Source organism: Chiloscyllium plagiosum, unplaced genomic scaffold, assembly GCF_037043375.1.
Source record: "Chiloscyllium plagiosum isolate Xiang-an unplaced genomic scaffold, Cpla_swu_hap1 HiC_scaffold_19, whole genome shotgun sequence".
Lineage (NCBI taxonomy): Eukaryota > Metazoa > Chordata > Chondrichthyes > Orectolobiformes > Hemiscylliidae > Chiloscyllium > Chiloscyllium plagiosum.
Genome location: NW_028270157.1, coordinates 58399772 through 58420350, shown reverse-complemented (window position 1 = coordinate 58420350; position 20579 = coordinate 58399772). Strand labels below are relative to the sequence as shown.

General features: G+C 42.4%; 1 protein-coding gene across 4 annotated transcripts in view; it reads left to right on the top strand.

The window, feature by feature from the left end:
• Positions 1-20579, top strand: part of LOC122559526 (metabotropic glutamate receptor 8) — a 447166-nt gene that overhangs the window by 356127 nt on the left and 70460 nt on the right. The gene's annotated exons all lie outside the window — the stretch shown is intronic.

Genomic DNA, 20579 nt, shown 5'->3' with positions numbered 1-20579 from the left:
GACTTATTTCAATGCCTTTGTCATTTATCGTGATACATTACATTTAGTTAAAACAAGAGTTCTACTAAAAACCCTCATTGAACAAATTGGCATTAATTGCATCTTTGATGGGACAACTCCAAGTCCTTTGCACATGATACTAATGCCCTTGAACTTAAAAGATATTTTCTGTCACTAGATGAGCCTGAACCATCTAATTCACTGTTGAAACAGCAATGTAATTCACAACAGCTCAGTTTTAAGCTGACTTGGTCGAGGTCAATCTCTCCAAATTCATGCTTCATTATACTTCCTGTAACTTTTCAAACTGCCCCACTGGTCATCAGTAAACGATCTGAGTCAACAACCAATGATTCAGCACAATGTTGAAGAAACTTCAAATGTTTCCCTCAAAAACAAGTACAAGTCACTTACATTGTAGCCAATTGTATTGGTGTATGAGGAACAAATCTGAGTGATTGATCTTCCTATTAGGTAAATGTATGTAATACACATGAGCAAGCTCCTTCCCTGTTACTACATAGTGGGGGGATCAGTGAGGCTTGACAAAGGATATTTCTTACAAAGTTCCAGAGCAATAACTTTACTGAACTCTGCTAATTTTCATGTTTGCTCTTGTCAAAGGAGTGTAATTGTAAGCATGCATGCCTATCGGCTTTGTCAAATCTAAAAATGATGAAATGTTGAATGAAGGGGAGATTCAGAGATCCCAATAGGAGAATCATTAAAATGTTGGCAGTACTAAAGGAAATGGAAATGTAAATATTGGCCTTTTATTTCAAGTGAGGTGAAATACAAAAGGAGAAATCTATTATACAGTACTCCACATTTAAATTAAATTCCATTTGGTATTGTTTCATTTTAACGTTAGTAAGATTTTAACATTAGAAATGTAGTTGGTGCCATGCATGACTGAGGCAGTGTTCTGTCATTCTGTTCCAAGAGCCATCAAAATAGTTAAAGGTTTCTTACGAGTGTGCAAAATTCCCCAGTTTTGTTCTTGTGATCAAAACTGACTGAAGATATTGGGTTTTGCCTTAAAGACCCAAAGATGACCTTGGCTTTCTGTAGAAGTCCCTGGGAAACACAGTAGCTGCAGCAATATTGTGGCAGTTTTGTCTTTATGAACATAAGACTGTAACATCTTCAAAAATGTTCTAGCCTAATTCCTAAATCTAAGTCCATCTGCAGAGAAATTGCGCCTGCTGATAGGAAAGCCAAAAAATTCAACTTAATGTCCTGCTAAACATTCATTTCTGTGAGGGAATCTTTCAATAATCCTGATGTTTGACTCGAGCAAACTGAGCTCATCTAAACCCACCAAATCAAGTGAAAAATACTTCCTTGTTTACCAAACCCACAAAAGACCTGCCTTCAATGAGGTTGATAGTGAGCAAGCTCTGAACTATTCTTTGGTTTGCAACATGAAAAAGTGCTTGATTCTCTTCAGCTGTATTTCTCCCGAGTGTGTGTGCATAGGTGCTGACTAATTGATGCAGCATTTGGACTTTGGGTGGGTGTGTGAATAAATAACCTTCTTTATTTTGAAAGCCCCCCCCCCAAAAGTCTTTCATTATTTCTTTAAATTGACCACACGCTGTAGGGGTTTAGAAATATACATTTACCTTCGACATAATAAACACGCTGATTATGTACAGTAAAAGATGGGATTTGTGGTTTGTTTATCTTTACACCCCCTCTATTACAACAGAGAGAAGCAAGTGAAACATGTATGTGGTTTTACCACGATAGTGGGATCACCCATTATACAGGCTGCCATTGACTCATAAATGTGACATTCTGACCTCAATGCTGCCTTATGCCTCCATCACAGTACGTGCAATTGCTCTGTGACCATATTCATATCTTCGCCACAATCTCGATACTTACTTCCTGCTCTAGCACACTGCTTCTAAAATCTTTCAGCCATCAGATTAAACCAGAGGGTGATGTCTGGATGCTAAGTGCCATCCTCTCTACAACTGGGGATGTCTCTCCTATACAGCCTAACCACGTGTTGGTAGAATGGGTTTCTGCAATGGGAAATAGGGAAATGCATGATTTGGTGCTGCAGTAAAGGGTGGCACGGTAGCTCAGTGGTTAGCACTGCTACCTCACAGCACCAGGGTCCTAGGTTCGATTCCTGCCTTGGGCGACTGTCTGTGTGGAGTTTGCACATTCTCCCTGTGTCTGTGTGGGTTTCCTCTGGGTGCTCCGGTTTCCTCCCATAGTCCAAATATGTGCAGGTTAGGTGAATTGGCCATGCTGAGTTGCCCATAGTGTTAGGTGCATTAGTGAGAGGGAAATGGGTGTGGGTGGGTTCCTCTCTGGTGGGTCGGTGTGGCCTTATTGGGCTGAAGGGCCTGTTTCCACACTGTAGAGAATCTAATCTAAAGGTTCTATTATCTTCAGTAATGCACCTGGTTTATGGTGGTTTGCAGCATTCTTCACACCCTGGCCATCATGAGTACACTCACAGCCCTCATCACCACAGAAATGGTAACAACTTAATGAAGAAGAGGAAGGCAGGAGGCAGGGAGATCCACCTTCTTGTCTTCATGACTAATTCAATACCACCTCCCCAAGCCCCCATTCTACGTTATTGTATCTTTTCACCCTCTGGGTCCCAGCCATTAGTTCTCTTTTGAAGAAAACCACAGCCATTTCAGATCACAAGCCACCCTTGGACATTTACATGGTGTCTACCCTGTGCCTTGGCCACCTTAAACATTCACACTTCTCCACTACCCATGCACAGTGTGTGCTGTCTCTATGATGCACTGCACTAACACAAAGTGATTCCTTTGATACTACTGTTGAAGCTTGCAAAATGTACCATATGGAACAAGGACATGGAAACACCATCTCTTGCAAGTAACCCTCGCTGTCCTGCCTTGGAGAATATTGCTGTTCGTTCACTATCACTGGATGAAAATCTTGGAACTCTCTTTAACAGCATAATCGGGATGCTTACAGCCCATGGACTGCTGTGGTTCATGAAGGCAGCTTACCACCAGCTTCTCAAGGTCAACTAGGGATGTGCAGTAAATGCTAGCCCAGTCAGTGTCACCCGTTTTGTATGAATGAGTAAAAAACCAGTACTGGCATCCACAGTCTTAGTAGCTACATGGTAATGAGCTGGGATTCCATGATCACTGAGCTTTCTGTGTAGCATTCAGACTGTCACTTGGTGGTGACCACTTGTGCTGCTGAGGAAGCTGAGACATCAACTTTCAGACACTGCACTGTGGTCACTTTCACAAGTGTTGTGCTGGAGCTGGCCATAACTTTCATACTGGAAAGGACGAGTTCTAAACTCTCCACAAAACCCTTTTTCTCAAGTTGGTTGTAGACTCCTCAGCGCTTCTCAAAGATGGCGTTCAGCTTTCTGGCAGCTCTATCGAAGCCCTCAACTGGATCCTTGGGCACAGCCTCATCCACCAGGAATCAGGTATCTACACTATCCTCCTCCCCACCTCCCCCTGAAAACCCACCCAGGCTGTACTTCATTCCCAACTAGTGACATCCATCCATAATGCCACCCTATAAAGTTCAAAACTCTGTGAAATTTAAAACCCTGTAAAGTTCAAAAATAGCAATTTCTGAATTGGAATCCCACAGTGTGGAAGCAGGTCATTCAACCCAAACTGAGCCTCTGAAAAGGTTTCCACCCAGACCCACCCATCACCCCTGCATTTCCCACAGCTAATCAATCTAGTCTGCATACGCCTGGATACTGGGCCGATCCATCTAACCTGCACATCTTTAGACAGTGGAAGTGAACCCACACAGACAATGTGCAAACTCCATACAGTTAAAGGAGGATGGAATTGAACCCGGGTCCCTGGTGCTGTGAGGCAGCAGTGTTAACCACTGTACTGGTGGCTGTGTGGTGAGATTGAGTGACATTGTTTCTTTAGAATCGATGTTCCACTCCCCTTCAAACTCACATGCTACCTGGTCAAGTTCCAATTCCTCGGGTGTTGAAAGAAGAAAGGCATGAGAGTAGGGGAGGTTTTGCTAAAATCATTCAAGGCACTAGTCAGACCACAGCTGGAATACAATGAGTAGTTTTCATACACTTGTCGAAGGAAAGATATATTGCCATTGGAGACAGTCCAGAGAAGGTTCATTCGGCTGATCCCAGGTCTGGAGATGTGGAGTAGGTTGAGTCTGTACTCTTTGGAATTTATAAGAATGAGAGGTGACTTTATTAAAACATACAAGATTCCTCAGGAAATTGACAGAGTCGATGCGGAGGGATTGTTTCTCCTTGTGGGATAGTCTAGGACCAGAGGCATAACCTCAGAGTAAGGGGTTGCATCTATAAAACAGAGGTGAGGAGAGTTGTGGCTCTGTGGAATTCTTTGCCACAGATGGCTGTGAAGGTTGGGCCATTAAGTATGTTCAGAACCTAGATAGTCAGATTCTTAACTAATAAGGGAAACAAGGGTTTTGCACAAAAAACAGGAAAGAGGAACTGAAGATTCAGATCATCCATAATCTCATTGAATGGCGGAACAGACTTAATGGGCTGAATGGCCTAATTTTGCTCTGTCACGTTATGGCATTGTAGTAAAATTAAATGAAGGTAGAACAATTGGTCCATACTTGCGCCATCTCTTGGAAGAGTTGTGGGATGAGGGGAAAGTGACATGTGAAATGGTGGATGAGGTGTGAACATACCGTTCCCTTAGATGGTCTCAGCATTGTCACGAGTTACTGACTCAGAATTAGCCAAGCTGTTGGTGGAGACCACTATGTCCTTCATGGAGTCCAGAACATCTTATCCAACAAAGGTGAGTGGAGTCTATCAGAGACTGTGGTGCAAAGTGTTTGAGTGATGTGCCTGTGAGTGTTGATTAGCTGACAGTATTTGAGCCATGAGATGTTAGTATGGGGTTTGCAATGCTGCTAAGTATGTGAAGGCAGATGAAACTGTGCATACAAGCAGTCAAAACTTCCATTTATATGTCATCATCCACAACTTCAGAATACCCCTAAGCACTTTACTGTCAATGAAGTACTTTTGAATTATAGTTACTGTTGTCATGTAGGAATTATAGTAGACAGTTTGCACACAGTAAGCTCCCACAACCCATTATGTGATAGGGATTTTGAACAAGGGGCAAATGTTGGCCAAGGAAAAGGAAATGACTTCCCTGCTATTTGAAACAGCTCCACGAGAATTTAGACAGTTGACAGGACCTTGGTTCAGCAACTTATGGAAAAGTCCATACCTCTGGAACAGGTGGGATGAGAACCCAGATCCAGTTAGGAGCACTGCCACTGTTTCAGAATACTCCCCAGTCACTTCGTTGCTTAGCCTTGTCAGAGTTTATACTTGGTTATATTATTTGACCTTTGTTTAGGCACACACAGCTGAGAGTTTCTTAAGATCTTATCAGCTAACTCTTGAGATAGTGTGCCATTATGAACATTTCCCACATCTCTTATGGCTTCTCACATACATTTTTCACCAGTATCCCAACTAAACAATGGATCATTGCTGGGAGCAAATAGTTGAGGCATTACAAGTGCCTTTTCAATTTCTGGCTGACTGAATTTGCTCTGGAGACTTTAAAGTATGTCGCACATTGACAGTGCTGTATAGTTACATCAGTGCAACAGTTGTGATGGAGCCACATTTAATCTTTGATATTATTTCCTTTGGCAGCCTTCCTCTCATGAGATGATGGTTTGCACCTTGATGGCCCTTGATGGTAAATAGCTTATTACTGTCTCGTGGCAACAGCGGTTAAGTCAAATTTGTTAAGCAAGCATCCTGCCAGGGCCTTTTCCATCACTTGTTTATTTTGATCCCAGTCTAAACAACTCAGACTCACTCAGTAAAATAAAGATTAGAATAGTGCCAGCCACTCAATGAACCATGTACCATGATTAAGTCCTATCTGTCTCAATCCACTTTCATTGCTGCACAGCAGTAATTCATAGTGGAGGTTAAAGTAGAACATAGAACATTACAGCGCAGTACTGACCCTTCGGTCATCAATGTTGCATCGATCTGTAAAACCAATTTGAAGCTCATCTAACCTATACTATTCCATTCTCATTCATTTGCTTATCCAATGACCATTTAAATGGCCTTAAAGTTGGCAAGTCTACTACTGCTGCAGGCAGTGCGTTCCATGCCCCTACTACTACTGAGTAAAGAAACTACTGACATCTGTCCTATAACTATCACCCCTCAATTTAAAGCTATGCCCCTCATTCTAACCATCGCCATCTGAGGGAAAAGGCTCTCCCTGTCCACCCTATCTAACCCTCTGATTATCTTATGTGTCTCAATTAAGTCACTTCTCAACCCTCTTCTCTCTAACAAAAATAGCCTCAGGTCCCTCAGCCTTTCCTTCATACCAGGCAACGTCCTAGTAAATCTCCTCTGAACCCTTTCCAAAGCTTCCACAGTCTTCCTATAGTGCATGACCAGAACTGTACACAATAGTCCAAGTGTGGCTGCACCAGAGTTTTGTACAGCTGCAGCATGACCTCATGGTTCTGAAACTCAGTCCCTCTGCCAATAAAAACGAGCACACTGTATGCCTTCTTAATAACTCTATCAACTTGGGTGGCAACTTTCAAGGATTTATGTACATGGATGCCGAGATCGTTCTGCTCATCCACATGACCAAGAATCTTACCATTAGCCCAGTAATGGTAAATTCTTGATGTCACAAGGAATTAAGGGCTACGGGGAGATTGCGGGTAAGTGGAGTTGAAATGCCCATCAGCCATGATTGAATGGCGGAGTGGACTCGATGGGCCGAATGGCATTACTTCCGCTCCTATGTCTTATGGTCTTATAGTACTCTGCATTCCTGTTACCCCTTCCAAAGTGAATCACCTCACACTTTTCCGCATTAAATTCCATTTGCCACCTCTCAACCCAGCTCTGCAGCTTATCTATGTCCCTCTGCAACCTACAACATCCTTCGGCACTATCCATAATTCTACTGACCTTAGTGTCATCCACAAATTTACTAACCCATCCTTCTGTGCCCTCATCCAGAACTTCAGGATGAATATTTCCCATCATCCACCACCATCTGTCTTCTTTCAGCTCGCTAATTTCTGACCCAAACCACTCAGTCACCCTCAATCCTATGCCTCCGTATTTTGTGCAATAGCCTGCCGTGGGGAACCTTATTAAACGCCTTACTGAAATCCATATACACCACATCAACCGCTCTACCCTCATCCACCTGTTTGGTCACCTTCTCAAAGAACTCAATAAGGTTTGTGAGGCAAGACCTACCCTTCACAAAACTGTTGACTATCCCTAACCAACTTATTCCTTTCTAGATGATTATAAATCCTATCTCTTATAATCCTTTCCAACACCTTACCCACAACTGAAGTAAGACTCACTGGTCTATAATTACCAGAGTTGTCTCTACTCCCCTTCTTGAACAAGAGGACAACATTTGCTATCCTCCAGTCTTCTGGCACTACTCCTATAGACAATGGCGACATAAAGATCAAAGACAAAGGCTTGGCAATCTCCTCCCTGGCTTCCCAGAGAATCCTAGGATAAATTTCAACCAGCCCAGGGAATTTATCTATTTTCACACTTTCCAGAATTGCTAACACCTCCTCCTTGTGAGCCTAGTAGCCTGTATTTCAGTATTCTCTTCAATAACATTGTCTTTTTCCAGGGTGAGTACTGATGAAAAGTATTCATTTAGCGATTTTCCTTTCTCTTCTGACTCCATGCCCAACTTCCTGCTACTGTCCTTTACTGGCCCTAATCTTACTCAAGTTATTCTTTTATTCCTGATGTTCCTATAGAAAGCCTTAGGGTTTTCCTTGATCCTACCTGCCAACAATTTCACATGTCCCCTCCTGGCTCTTCTTAGCTCTCTCTTTTGGTCTTTTCTGGCTAACTTGTATCTCTCAAGTGTCCTAACTGAGCCTTCACATCTCATCCTAACATAAGCCTTCTTCTTCCTCTTGACAAGAGATTCAACTTCCTTAGTAAACCATGGCTCCCACACGCCACAACGTCCTCTCTGCCTGACAGGTACATACTTATCAAGGATCCACAGTGGCTGTTCCTTGAATAAGCTCCACATTTCATTTGAGCCCATCCCCTGCAGTTTCCTTCCCCATCCTATGCATCCTAAATCTTGCCTAATCACATCATAATTGCCTTTTTCCCAGCTATAACTCTTGCCCTGTGGTATATACCTATCCCTTTCCATCACTAAAGTAAACATAATTAAATTGTAGTCATTATCACCAGGGTGCTCACCTACCTCCAAATCTAACAACTGGCCGGGTTCATTACCCAGTACCAAATCTAATATGGCCTCGCCCCTTGTTGACCTCTTTACATATTGTGTCAGAAAACCCTCCTGCACACATTGGAAAAAAACTGACCAATCTAAAGTACTTGAACTATAGTATTCCCAGTCAATATTTGGGAAGTTAAGGTCCCCTATAACAACCACCCTGTCAGTCTCGCTCCTATCGATGATCTGTAGAACTGTTCAGAGTTCTGTAGAAAACTCCCAACAGAATGACCTCTCCTTTCCTGTTCCTAACCTCAGCCCATACTACTTCAGAAGACAAGTCATCAAACATCCTTTCTGCAAGTGTAATACTGTCCTTGACTAACAATGCCACAACAGTAACCACCCCTCCCACCCCACCCCACCACCACCACCACTCTGAAACATCTAAATCCTGAAAGGTGCAATAATCATTCCTGACCCTGCTCCACCCAAGTCTCTGAAATGGCCACAACATCAAAATCTCAGGTATTAACCCATGCTGTAAGTTCACCCACCTTATTCTGGATGCTCCTCGCGTTGAAGTACGCACACTTCAAACCAACTTCTTGCTTGCCGGTGCCTTTGTGTGACCTTGAAACCTTATTTCTGACCTCACTACTCTCAACCTCCTGCATACTTGAACTACAATTTATGTCCCCATTCCCCTGCTGAATTAGGTTAAACCCACCTGAAGAGCATTAGCAAATTTCCTCCTCAGGATATTGGTACCCCTCTGGTTCAGGTGAAAACTGTCCTCTTTGGAGAGGTCCTACCTTCCCCAGAAAGAGCCCTAATTATCTAGGAATACAAAACCCTCCCTCCTGCACCATTCCTATAGCCGTGTGTTCAACTCCTCTCTCTCCCTGTTCCTTGCCTCGCTAGCAGGTGGCACAAGCAACAAACCAGAGATAACAACTCTGTTTGTTTTAGCTCTAAGCTTCCACCCTAGCTCCCTGAATTTCTGCTATCTCTCTTCCTACCTGTGTCATTGGTGCCTATGCGGACCATGACTTCAGGCTGCTCCCCCTCCCCTTCAAGGATCCTGAAAACACGATCAGAGACATCATGTACCCAGGCACCTGGGAGGCAACACACCAACTGTGAGTCTCTCTCATTCCCACAGAACCTCCTATCTGTCATCCTAACTATGGAGTCCCCAATGACTAATACTCTGCTCCTCTTTCCCCTTCCCTTCTGAGCAACAGGGATGGACTCTATGTCAGAGACCTGTGCCCCATTGCTTACCCCTGGTAAGTCGTCCCCCCAAACAGTATCCAAAAAGGTGCACTGTTGTTGAGGGGAATGGCCACAGGGGATCCCTGCACTGCCTGCTGGTTCCCTTTCTGTCCCCTGACGGTAACCCATCTACCTTCTTCTTTTACCTGAGGTGTGAGTACCTCCATGTAATTCCTCTCAATAAACCCCTCCGCCTCCTGAATGATCCAAAGTTCATCCAGCTCTAGCTCCAGTTCCTTAACACGGTTCTCCAGAAGCTGGAATTGGATGCACTCCCATAGATGCGGTCAGCAGGACACTAGTGGTGACCTTACCTCCCACATTCTGCAGGAGGAACATTCAACTGCCCTAACCTCCATTCCCGTTATTCTAAATTCCCAACAAGACTATTGAAAAACTGAAAAAAAAGTTAAAAATCACACAACACCAGGTTATAGTCCAACAGGTTTAATTGGAAGCATACTAGCTTTCAGAGCATCGCTCCTTCATCAGGTGATAGTGTCGCCTGATGAAGGAGCGTCACTCCGAAGGCTAGTGTGCTTCCAATTAAACTTGTTGGACTATAACCTGGTGTTGTGTGATTTTTAACTTTGCCCCAATCCAACACCGGCATCTCCAAATCATAGAAAAAAATAGAAACTAGTCACCTTACCAATCCAGCTTGCAAAACCATTTTGTTTTGGTTAGAAGAGGAGGACAGGTGGGAGACAATACCAAGCAGTCTTTCGGGTAAAGCAAGCCCCCAAATATAAAGCCTCACTTACCCAGCAGTGCTGTGTCCGCTCCCGCTCAGCGTGCCCTCCGCCTACACATGAGGTCAGTTTTTATATCCTTTAAATTTACCTTCCCATTGGGACTCTGGTCCTCGCTGTCCCTCCTCCCATTCCAATTGTTGGTGAAAAAGCTGAAAAAAAAGCCAAACCATAAGACAAATCTCCAGATAAAAAACACCAAAGGTGCTGTGACAAAGACAGTGATATAAAGGATGTCAAGTGGTCTGACAGATAATTTGAAAACAGTGACAAGATGTCTCATAGGGTAAATGGAGACAAAATGTATCTGCTGAGAGTGTCGTAAATTAGGTTATAAATTTAAGATGGAAGAACAATCCAATAAAGACTTGGGAAAAATCGTTTTACCAACAGAGTGGTTAGAAGGTGAAACTTACTATCATAGGAAATAGTTGGGGCAGTTGTTGGGATATACTTAAGTGGGATCCAATGAGGTAAGCGAGGAGGACACTTATATTAATGAGGTGAGATAAAAAAGGTGGGGGAAGGCTTTTCTGAAGTGCAAGTATCAGCATAGTTTGAGATATCAGGGCTCTTGTGGTGGACCGGTAATATCCCTACCTCAAGCTCAGAAAGTCCAGACTCAAAATCAAAAACAGAAATTGCTGGAAAAACTCAGCAGGTACCTCAACTGAGTTTCTCAGTTCTAAGGAAGGGTCACCAGACCCGAAACAATATCTCTGCATTCTCTCCACTGATGCTACCAGACCTGCTGAGCTTTGCCACCCATTTCCGTTTTTCTTTCTGATTTACAGCATCTGTGGTTCTTTAGCTTTTTATTTAAGTCCAGATTCAAGTTCTGCCTGTATTAGAGGAGTCATAATATGCCTGAGCAGTTTGATTAAAAATATTTAGATCAGTGGTTCCTGCTCCCCTCCTCTTCTGTGAGTGCCATGTGATGGCATGAAGAGAATATAGCTTTCAAGTTGTCTGTTGACATGTTTAATTCCACTCAGGAGTTGTTGTGAAGAGCCTTGCTGATAGAATCAAAAAAAGACTTTACATGAGATTACACATTGCTATATTTGATTGTTAATAAATGATACCAGTATTTCTTTCAACATGCTCATTGACAGAATTTTGAGCAGAAATAGGGAAAGGTGTTATTGGGAAGATGCTGACCAGATTTATTTTGGGTACAGTATTGAACCTCAAGGCTCCAAACATTGACTTCCCGTTACTGACACCTAATTGCCCTTTGCAACCACAGTGTTACATTAAAGTGAAAAACTAAGCAAAAGAAATAATTGAAACCTAAAAGAGGAGTCATCACTGTAAAGGAAGATTTACATTTATGTAGCACTTTTTGTTACTTTGTGAAGCTGTCACAAACTCCAAAAGTGCCTTCCAGCCAATTAGATACATTGAAGTACAGTCACTGTACAGGCAACCATTGTACACTCAGTAAATTCCGCAAACAACGTGACAATGACTAGATAATCTATGGTAATATGTAAGCTGATGGATAAATATTCGCCAGAAGATCCCTTTGCTTCTCAAGTTATGTTGTTGGGAAGGCGAGTGGAGCATTGATGTCATGCCTCATCTGAAAGATAGCATTTCAAACCATGAGGCACTCCCTCAGCACCTCATTGGAGGGTTGGCCTGGATTTGATTCTCAGGTTTCTGGAGACAGGGACTGAGCAGGCAGAGTACTGCCAACTGAGCCACAGTTCACACCTAATGGAAGCTTACTTTTTCTTTAATACCTGATATTATTATGAGAGCTGTAATTTTATATAATATTGCATAACACACCAGTTATAGCAAAAAAGCACAGCTGATTATGTCTGAGAGGAGAGCTGTTGGTTAATGGTTTGCTGTCAGATCTGAAATCTAAGAAAACTGATTGAAATAGTGTGGGAGAGTGTCCGTGTGTCAGAGAGAGAAATGCGGAGAGTGGTTTGAAATGATTGTTGCTAGATTTTGTCACGAAAATGTTCAATAATATGGAATAATTTGGAACATTGTTTTTTTTCACTTGTAATTATGAGGCTAGATAATCCTGCCCTGAGGAAGTTTCAGGGTAGGATGAAATCATCTGTTCTGCCTTCTTTTTACTTTTGATGGTGGTAGTGTAGCGGATGTGTTGCTGGCAGGGGAATGGTATTGTAGGTGAAGGGACCTAATTTTTGAGTGTTTTCAAGCTATCTTGCGAATTCTGCCTGCTCAATTATCTTACTGACTCCTAACCTTTCCAGCATTCCCTGTCCCCCAATCCTCACTGAAACAAGATTGTGCTATTGCCTAATTGCTAAGAAGAAATCCAGCCTTACTATTGAATGTAATGCTAGATCGTCTACATTTTTGTTACTCATCAAAGTGATGGATATTAAAATTGGTGACACTTTCCATTTTGGGGGCATGAATTAGAAGCAGCAAAAAAAAATTGCCCAGGTATTGGTAGTCTCAGCATGCACCAACAATGTTTTCCAATCTGAGATGAATATCTATTCTTGATTTTTCCATGTCTTGCACTGGTCTCTACGTTCCATTGCCAGGTGGATAGGCAATTAGTTCAGGGTCAATGCAATGCAATACAATAATACAGCACAGGAGCGGGTCCTTCATCCCAACAAGCCTGCACCAATTCGTATTCCTATTTAGACCTGATACATATTGCCCATACGCAGTTTCAATCCCTCTGTTCGCTTCCCATTCATGCACCTTAAATATTGCTAACACGCCTGCTTCCACCATCTCCGCTGGGATTGCGTTCCAGGCACCCACAACCCATTCTATGAAAACATCTCCCTGGATTTATCCCCTAAACTTTCCCTCTCTCAACTTGAGCCTGTGCCCTCTTATAGTAGACCTTTCCATCCTGGGAAAAAAGCCTTTGCCTATCCACCCTATTTATGCCTCCCATAATTTTGTAGACCTCTATTAGATCTCAGCCTCTGTCTTTCCAGTGAAAACAATCCGAGTTTATCCAACCTCTCCTCATAACTAAAACCCTCCAGACCAGGCAACATTCTGGTAGACCTTCTCTGGATCCTTTCCAAATCATCTACATCCCTCTGGTTGTGCGACGACCAGAACTGCACATAGTATTCCAAATGTGGCCTAGCTAAAATTTTGTACAGCTGTAACATAACTTGCCAACTTTTATACCTGAGCAATTTGTTAATATGCAAACGTTTATATTCGATGCCCTGGCCAATATCGGCAAGCGTGCTGTATGCCTTCTTGACAACCATATCTGCCTGTGTTGCCACTTTCAGGAATCTGTGTATCTGTACACACAGATCCCTCTGTCTGTCAATGTCCCTAATTTATTGCATATTTCACACCTGAATTTGACCTTGCAAAATGCATCACTTTGCTTTTGTCCAGATTAACCTCCATCTGCCATTTCTCTGCCCAAATCTCCAATCTACCTATATCCCACGGTATCCTTTGACAACCCTCCTCACTATCTGTAACTCTGCCAATTTTGGCAATGGACTGTAGACCCTTACAGGTGTCAGAGAGAAGGAAACATTTTTCCCATCACTCCCAGAGGTTCTGTCAGACCGAAGAAAACATTTTCCCCATCACTCCCAGAGGTGTAGGTAGTGTTTACCACAAATTAAATTACATATGGAAAAGCAATGCTAAATAATATCCGGACAAAGCATCCTTGAGAATGTTACATCACTCTCAAACCATTGCAACATCTTTGAATTGTTCTCTAACATTAAATATATACTTAATTTTAGAGTAGGAAACATCCGGTTTAGTGTTTCTTGCTGAATTGACTTGGCTTAACCAAACTTTTAATAGTTCTAACTTTAACCTCTACGTATATTGCACATTAATAGCAAATGATATATTAAAATAGATTCATGCTACATATTTCACAGCACGCATTCGAGTTTTATTTGTTTGCGATGCTGTTTCTGTGACCATGGCACACAAATGACAATAATAGATTTGGTTCAGATTTAAATTCATTTTGTTTGGCCTTTGTTGTTTTGTTCCACTTTATAAAATCATTTGACCTGGAGGAGTTTAACCAACAAACAATTTAACCACCTGCTCTTGGCATTCAATGACATGCCTTTGCTGTGTCCCTCCATAATAACATTCTGGGGGTTACTGTTGGCCAGAAACCAACTTAGACCAGCCATATAAATACTGGAGCTATAAGAACAAATCATATGCTGTAGCAAGTAACTTATCTCCTGTCTCTCCCATGCCTTTCCACCATCTACAAGGTGCACATCAGGATTTCCTCTTCACTTGTCCTGATGATTTCAGCTTCGACAACACTTAGTTGCCAAGTGTACACCATCAATAAGTTGCACCACACCAACTCACCAAGGCTCTTCGACAGTTTCTTACACCCCCATGACTACTGCCACCTTGAGGTCATGAGATACATGGGCACATCATCTGCTGCAAGTTTCCTCCAAAGCCACATACTATCCCGACTTGGAAATATAACGCTATTCCATCTCTGTCACTGAATCAAAACCCTGGAATTCTATCCCTAACAGCACTGTGGGTGTACCTCCACCGCAAGGATGGCAATGGTTCAATAAGGCAGCTCACAGCTATCTTCTTGAAAACAATTCGGGGTGAGCAATAAATGCAATGATTCCTACATACTCTGAAGAAATATTTTTTTAAAAAACCTTAACCAAGTTATGATTAATTTCAGTTTAATCTATTATAGTAGCAGGTAAAGGCTTTTGGGAAGCAGGTCAAATCCAAATGAAACACCCATTGTAACCCACAGAAACCTGAGACAATGCACTTGTTAAGATAGTTGTATAAAGTATGTTAGATTGGTATCTTTAATGGAAATCCTAAAAATGACAACCTGCAGGGAAGCTGAAACACTGAAGCCAATTTAATTGACAATTCCCCTGACCAGGGGAAAGGTGTAGTAATGTCAGAGAGCTAGCCCACGGCTTTCAGTTCAGTTAAGAAAGGACAGATAATCCACCAGAACAGGGTGCTAAAGTCAGCCACATCAAGCGGGAGATTCCTTCATAGGTTTAGCACCAAGCACTTGGTTGTGCAAAAAATAAATAGGCCTCTTTTTGTCACTTACTACACTATTAATATCACCACACTTTACTATAAATGCTCATTCGTAGATTTTTTAAAATTCAGTTGTCAGTTGTACCCACCACATTAGAATGTGCTTACCTCCTTGATCACATCAACAATGTGTATTGTCCATTTGGAACATGGGACGTCATCATCACATCCTCTGGGTTACACTGTTTGCAGGAATGCTGGGTGAGGCTGAACTCAAAGTTTGCGAAATCACTCATGCAGAATGAGGCTATTCAGCCCATTGTGTCAATTCTGGCTCTTTTGAATGAATGATTTTATTGCCACATATATCGAGGATGATACAGTGAAAAGTGTTTGGTGGAGCTATCGAATTAGTGCCACTGCCCGTTCTTCCCCACGACCCTGCAAAATGTTCCTTTTCAAATGTGTATTTGTAATGAGCACAATAAAACATGTATGTAAATTCAAAACACATCTTTTCGTATTGAGAAGATGATCAGAAAATGATGGCTGAGAAAGGAATACAGGCTAATCTCTATATGTGAGATTTTGAGTTTGGTTTTGTGTCTATATCTCTCCAACTTGTGTATTATGAAGAATGGGAGTAAATGTCTTCTCTGATTGTCAGACAGATAACAATTATTCCAATGCTGAGTGACTTTCGCATTTTGATTATCAGTGAGCTTGTCAGTGGCAGGTTAAGGCAAAAGTTGGATATAATGACACATTCATCAGTAGTGGATGATTGTTCAGTCTATTCCATGCTTATAACTTTTGTCCAAGACAGACAGAAAAGGGTAAAGGATTTGCCATACTCAAGCACACATTAAATTTATCAGTGCTGAAAGCTATGGCAAATGACTGGAGAAATCATTTGCCTAAATAATTAAAACAGCTATTTTATGAGCAATTTAATGTTAGTTTAAACAGCAGAGTGAATTAATTAAAGTTTGATGGCTGTCCACATTTGCATTCTTGCACACGAGGTGTAATTGCTTATGTGCTTCAGATGATTATACTCGCAATTGTGACAACAATAGTTTCTATTTCAAAATTGGATCATCTTTATTGACCTGGGATCTCATTTCCAACCATACACCTCTACACAATTGATAAAGACCATGAAAGAAACAACCATATTCACAGAAAACCGCAAAATGGGAGAAGAACATATATGGACCAAAGATGCTTCCAGGGATTACTCCAGTGTTTCAGTGTAATGCAGAAGTGCATTAGGCTAGGTGGATTGGCCACGCTAACTTGTCCCATGTATCCAGGGATGTATAGGCTGGGTGGATTAACCCTGGAAAGTGGGGGGGGGTTACGGGATAGGATAAGGTGCTGGGTCTGGGTGGGATTCTCCTCGGAGGGTCGGTGCAGACTCAATAGACCGAATGGTCTCTTTTCCCACTGTAGGGATTTGATGATTGATGATGGAAATGTGTTGCTGGAAAAGTGCAGCAGGTCAGGCAGCATCTAGGGAACAGGAGAATCGACGTTTCGGGCATCAGCCCTTCTTCAGGAAGAAGGGCTGATGCCCGAAACGTCGATTCTCCTGTTCCCTAGATGCTGCCTGACCTGCTGCGCTTTTCCAGCAACACATTTCCATCTCTGATCTCCAGCATCTGCAGACCTCACTTTCTCCTCAGGGATTTGATGATTCTCATGCACCAATTAAAAACTAAACTAACATCATTTGGTTTGTGGTGATTAAAACCGATTATGGCAAAACAGATAATTCCAGCCTTCACAGGAGGAACGCCTAAATTTAAACAGTTTAATTTTGTTGAAAGCAGGAAGTAAATGAGTGCTGTGCTAATAAGAAACAATTGTTTAAAAGACTGGCCTCACAAACAATTGGGAGCTAATTACTGATAAGCATGTCTGACCAGGTTTAAACCACAATAAGGTAAGAACCTGCACTTTCAATACTCAAGCGCTGATCATTAGCAGTGTGTGTGGAGCAGTATTTGTAACCTGTGCATCCACCATTCTGGCAGGACTGGGTTGGAAGGCAAAGGGTGTTCAGAGACAGGGAGAGGGGTGTGTGGGTTCTACAATAAGGACAGAAGGTCTTGGTAGAAGAAATCCAGAGGAAGATGTACAGAGGGCGAGGAGCATCAAAGGCAGCAAGCGAGTAGGATGAAACAAGAAATTCTTGGGAGGTAATGGCCCGATGCTGTGGTTCTAATGCTGCAGAAGTGGAATGCTTTGGCACAACTGGTCAGGATAAATGGCCATGTCTCAAATGCACATTACTCAATAACTGCACTATCAATATCACCAGCCCACCATCTCACTACACATTGAAATTCACACAGCCCACGTTATCACACCCTTCACGAGTACTACTTAGTCCAAACACAATTACTCAACTGGAAGAAGGATCATACACATGGAAGAGAGTAGAAAGCTGGCACTGCATCAGTTGTTATCTCTATCACCCATACCACCTCACACCAAGAGCATCATGTTAACCTAAAGAATAGCGTAGAGCAAACCCCATGCTGAATTTCACCAGGCACTAGTGGGTAGCAACTAAGCCTGGTGGGAGGGATGCCAATGTGCCATCTTGCCAAGTTGTACATTAGTATTGCTATGGAGGATCTTGAAGGGCCAAGATTCAGAATAATGCCGAATGTTTTTCATACAAGGCTCCCCAGTGCAATGATCAGCCCACCTGAAAGCCAATCTGGCTTGGGAAAAGGTGAATTACATCTCAAGTTTGCTTGATACAGCTGGGAAAAGCTGCTGACCACCTTGTGGAGGCTGGTCAACCACAGCCAGTGACTTGGGAAGCAGAATATTGTTCATATCCTGATGACTGAGGTGGTAGCTTCCACCATAGACATTGGAGACCCTGTGGAAAATTAACCAGTTTCTATGAAATGACAAAATATTGCAGACAGTCAGCAGACAGAAACCCAATCAGTTTCCATTGCATCCTCCATGTTGACCTTAGCTACTCCTGTCTTGCCACTTCACCGTTTCCCTTGCACTTATTTGACAGTCACGCCTCACAGATTGCTCCAGTCAATGCTGAGATGGTCCAGTCTGATAAGTAGATCACCGTGACCCACAATTTCTCATTGCAGCTAACAAATGACCAGCTCATTCCAAAAATCTCACCTTGCTTTCTACCACTTGGCTTGCATTTTGTAGAAACATCAGAATAAGAAATAAATCATAGCATAGTCACTGTGGGTTAGCAGCAGAGTGAATAATTTCATATCTGTGACTTGGATCATTTTTCATTGTTTTCTTTTGCTGTAAATAAAGAGGGACTATGGTAATTAGATGGGGGTGGATTTGGTGGTTGTTCTTCATGTGGAAGGGGTTGAAAGATCCTGGATTTCCTGATGGATCCTGGAAGTTGAGGCATGTGGCAAAGGTGCTCTGGAGTCTGATGTTGGAGGAGAAGTCTCAAAAGCAGTTTTCAGTTTAATGATGGTTAGCATCACTCCTACATATCTGGTCACCCTACACTCCCTCATAGTCATCCTTGTCCTGAATCTCCACCTCCTCATGTAGCTCTGAAACCTGATCCACTGACACAATTGCAGTGCCCAGTCCTCTCAGAATTTTGGAACATGCAGCAAGTCACTAGGAATCTGGAGACTTCCCAATACTGCAGGGTGGTGGATTGGTTCGTATTGCACGGCTGCTTTGCTAGCGTTGTGGGATTCTGAGATGGTTTGTAAGCCACGGCATCTGAAATTATCCTTGTCACCTACATCAGAATATAGAAACAGGAGTAGACCATTCTACCCCTTGAATCTTTTTTGCCATGCAATGAGATCATGGCTGATCTGTGGCCTGACTCCATATATCTGCCTTTGGCCTATATCTCTTACTTGTCAGGTATACACACTACCTTTGGACAATGACTGCCTGATTATAAATATATGGTGATAACTTGCTGAACAGCAGTGTGGTGCACTACAAGCAGTGAGCTGCACACTGCTCAACACCACCAAGATTAAAGGAGGAATTTGCGTGGCCAATGCCACCAGTGGTTCCCTAGGCCATTCACAATCCTGATAGATCTTGCAACCCAGGAGAAAGTGAGGACTGTAGATGCTGGAGATCAGGGTGTGGCGCTGGAAAAGCATGGCAGGTCAGGCAGCATCCAAGGTGCAGGAGAGTCAATGTTTTGAGCATGAGCTCTCTGGTTTTCCTAAGAAGTAGGGAATGATTGTACAATATTCCTCAGACATATAGAGCCGTAGCTCACTAATGCAAAAGTGCTCAAAGTGTACTATGTGACTGATAAAATGACAGCAGGATGGAACACTGAAATAATATATAAAATAAATGTCTTATAGGGTCATAGAGTCATATAGCACAGAAGCAAACCCTTCAGTGCAACCAATCCATGCCAGACACAATCCAAAACTAAATTTGTCTCACCTGCCTATGCCTGGCCCATACCCCTCCAAACCTTTCCTATTCATGTGTTCTTCCGAATGTCTTTTAAATGTTGTAACTGTACCCATATCCACCATTTCCTCAGGAAGTTCATTCCACACTCGAACCACCCTCTGTGTAACAAAAATTGTCACTTATGTCTTTTTTAAATCTCTCTCCTCTCACCTTAAAAATGTGCCCCTAGTCTTGAAATTCCCCATCTTCAGGAAAAGACAACTACCATTAACTCCATCTATAGCTCTTATTATTTTTTAAACTTCTATCAGATCATATCTCAACCTCTTACTCTCCAGTAAGAAAAGTCCTGGCCTATCCAGCTTTTGTTTATAATTCAAACCTTCCAGAACAGAATAAGAGCTGAGATCTGACTCTTTGTTATTTGAGGACTTAAAGAATTATGACCATTTCTTTGATGATGTGCAATCATCCTCATTAGCTGGTCTGGACTGTTATGAATGTAGGAGTAGTGCTTTCTGAAGAAAATAGGTGGATAAGGCCCCGGCACCCTCTTTCTGTTCTCCAATAATGTTGCTGCTGTCTCCTTTCTGGAGAACTTCCATCTCAAGCCAGGGTTGAGATTGCCTGTGGGTAGGTGTGCAATTACATGCTGCTGGCCATCTGCTAGTTTTCTGACGATATTCTGTCCCTGGGCTGTTTTCCTAATTTATGGATGGGTTGCCAATTAACAAAGTTAAAGGCCAATTATGTGTCAAGATGACAGATCAGAACCCTAAAGCATCACAGACAGTGTTAGCTTATAACTCCAAAACCAGTTATTGTTTAAAAAGAGAAATCTGCTATAGCCAAAAAAAGACTGCTG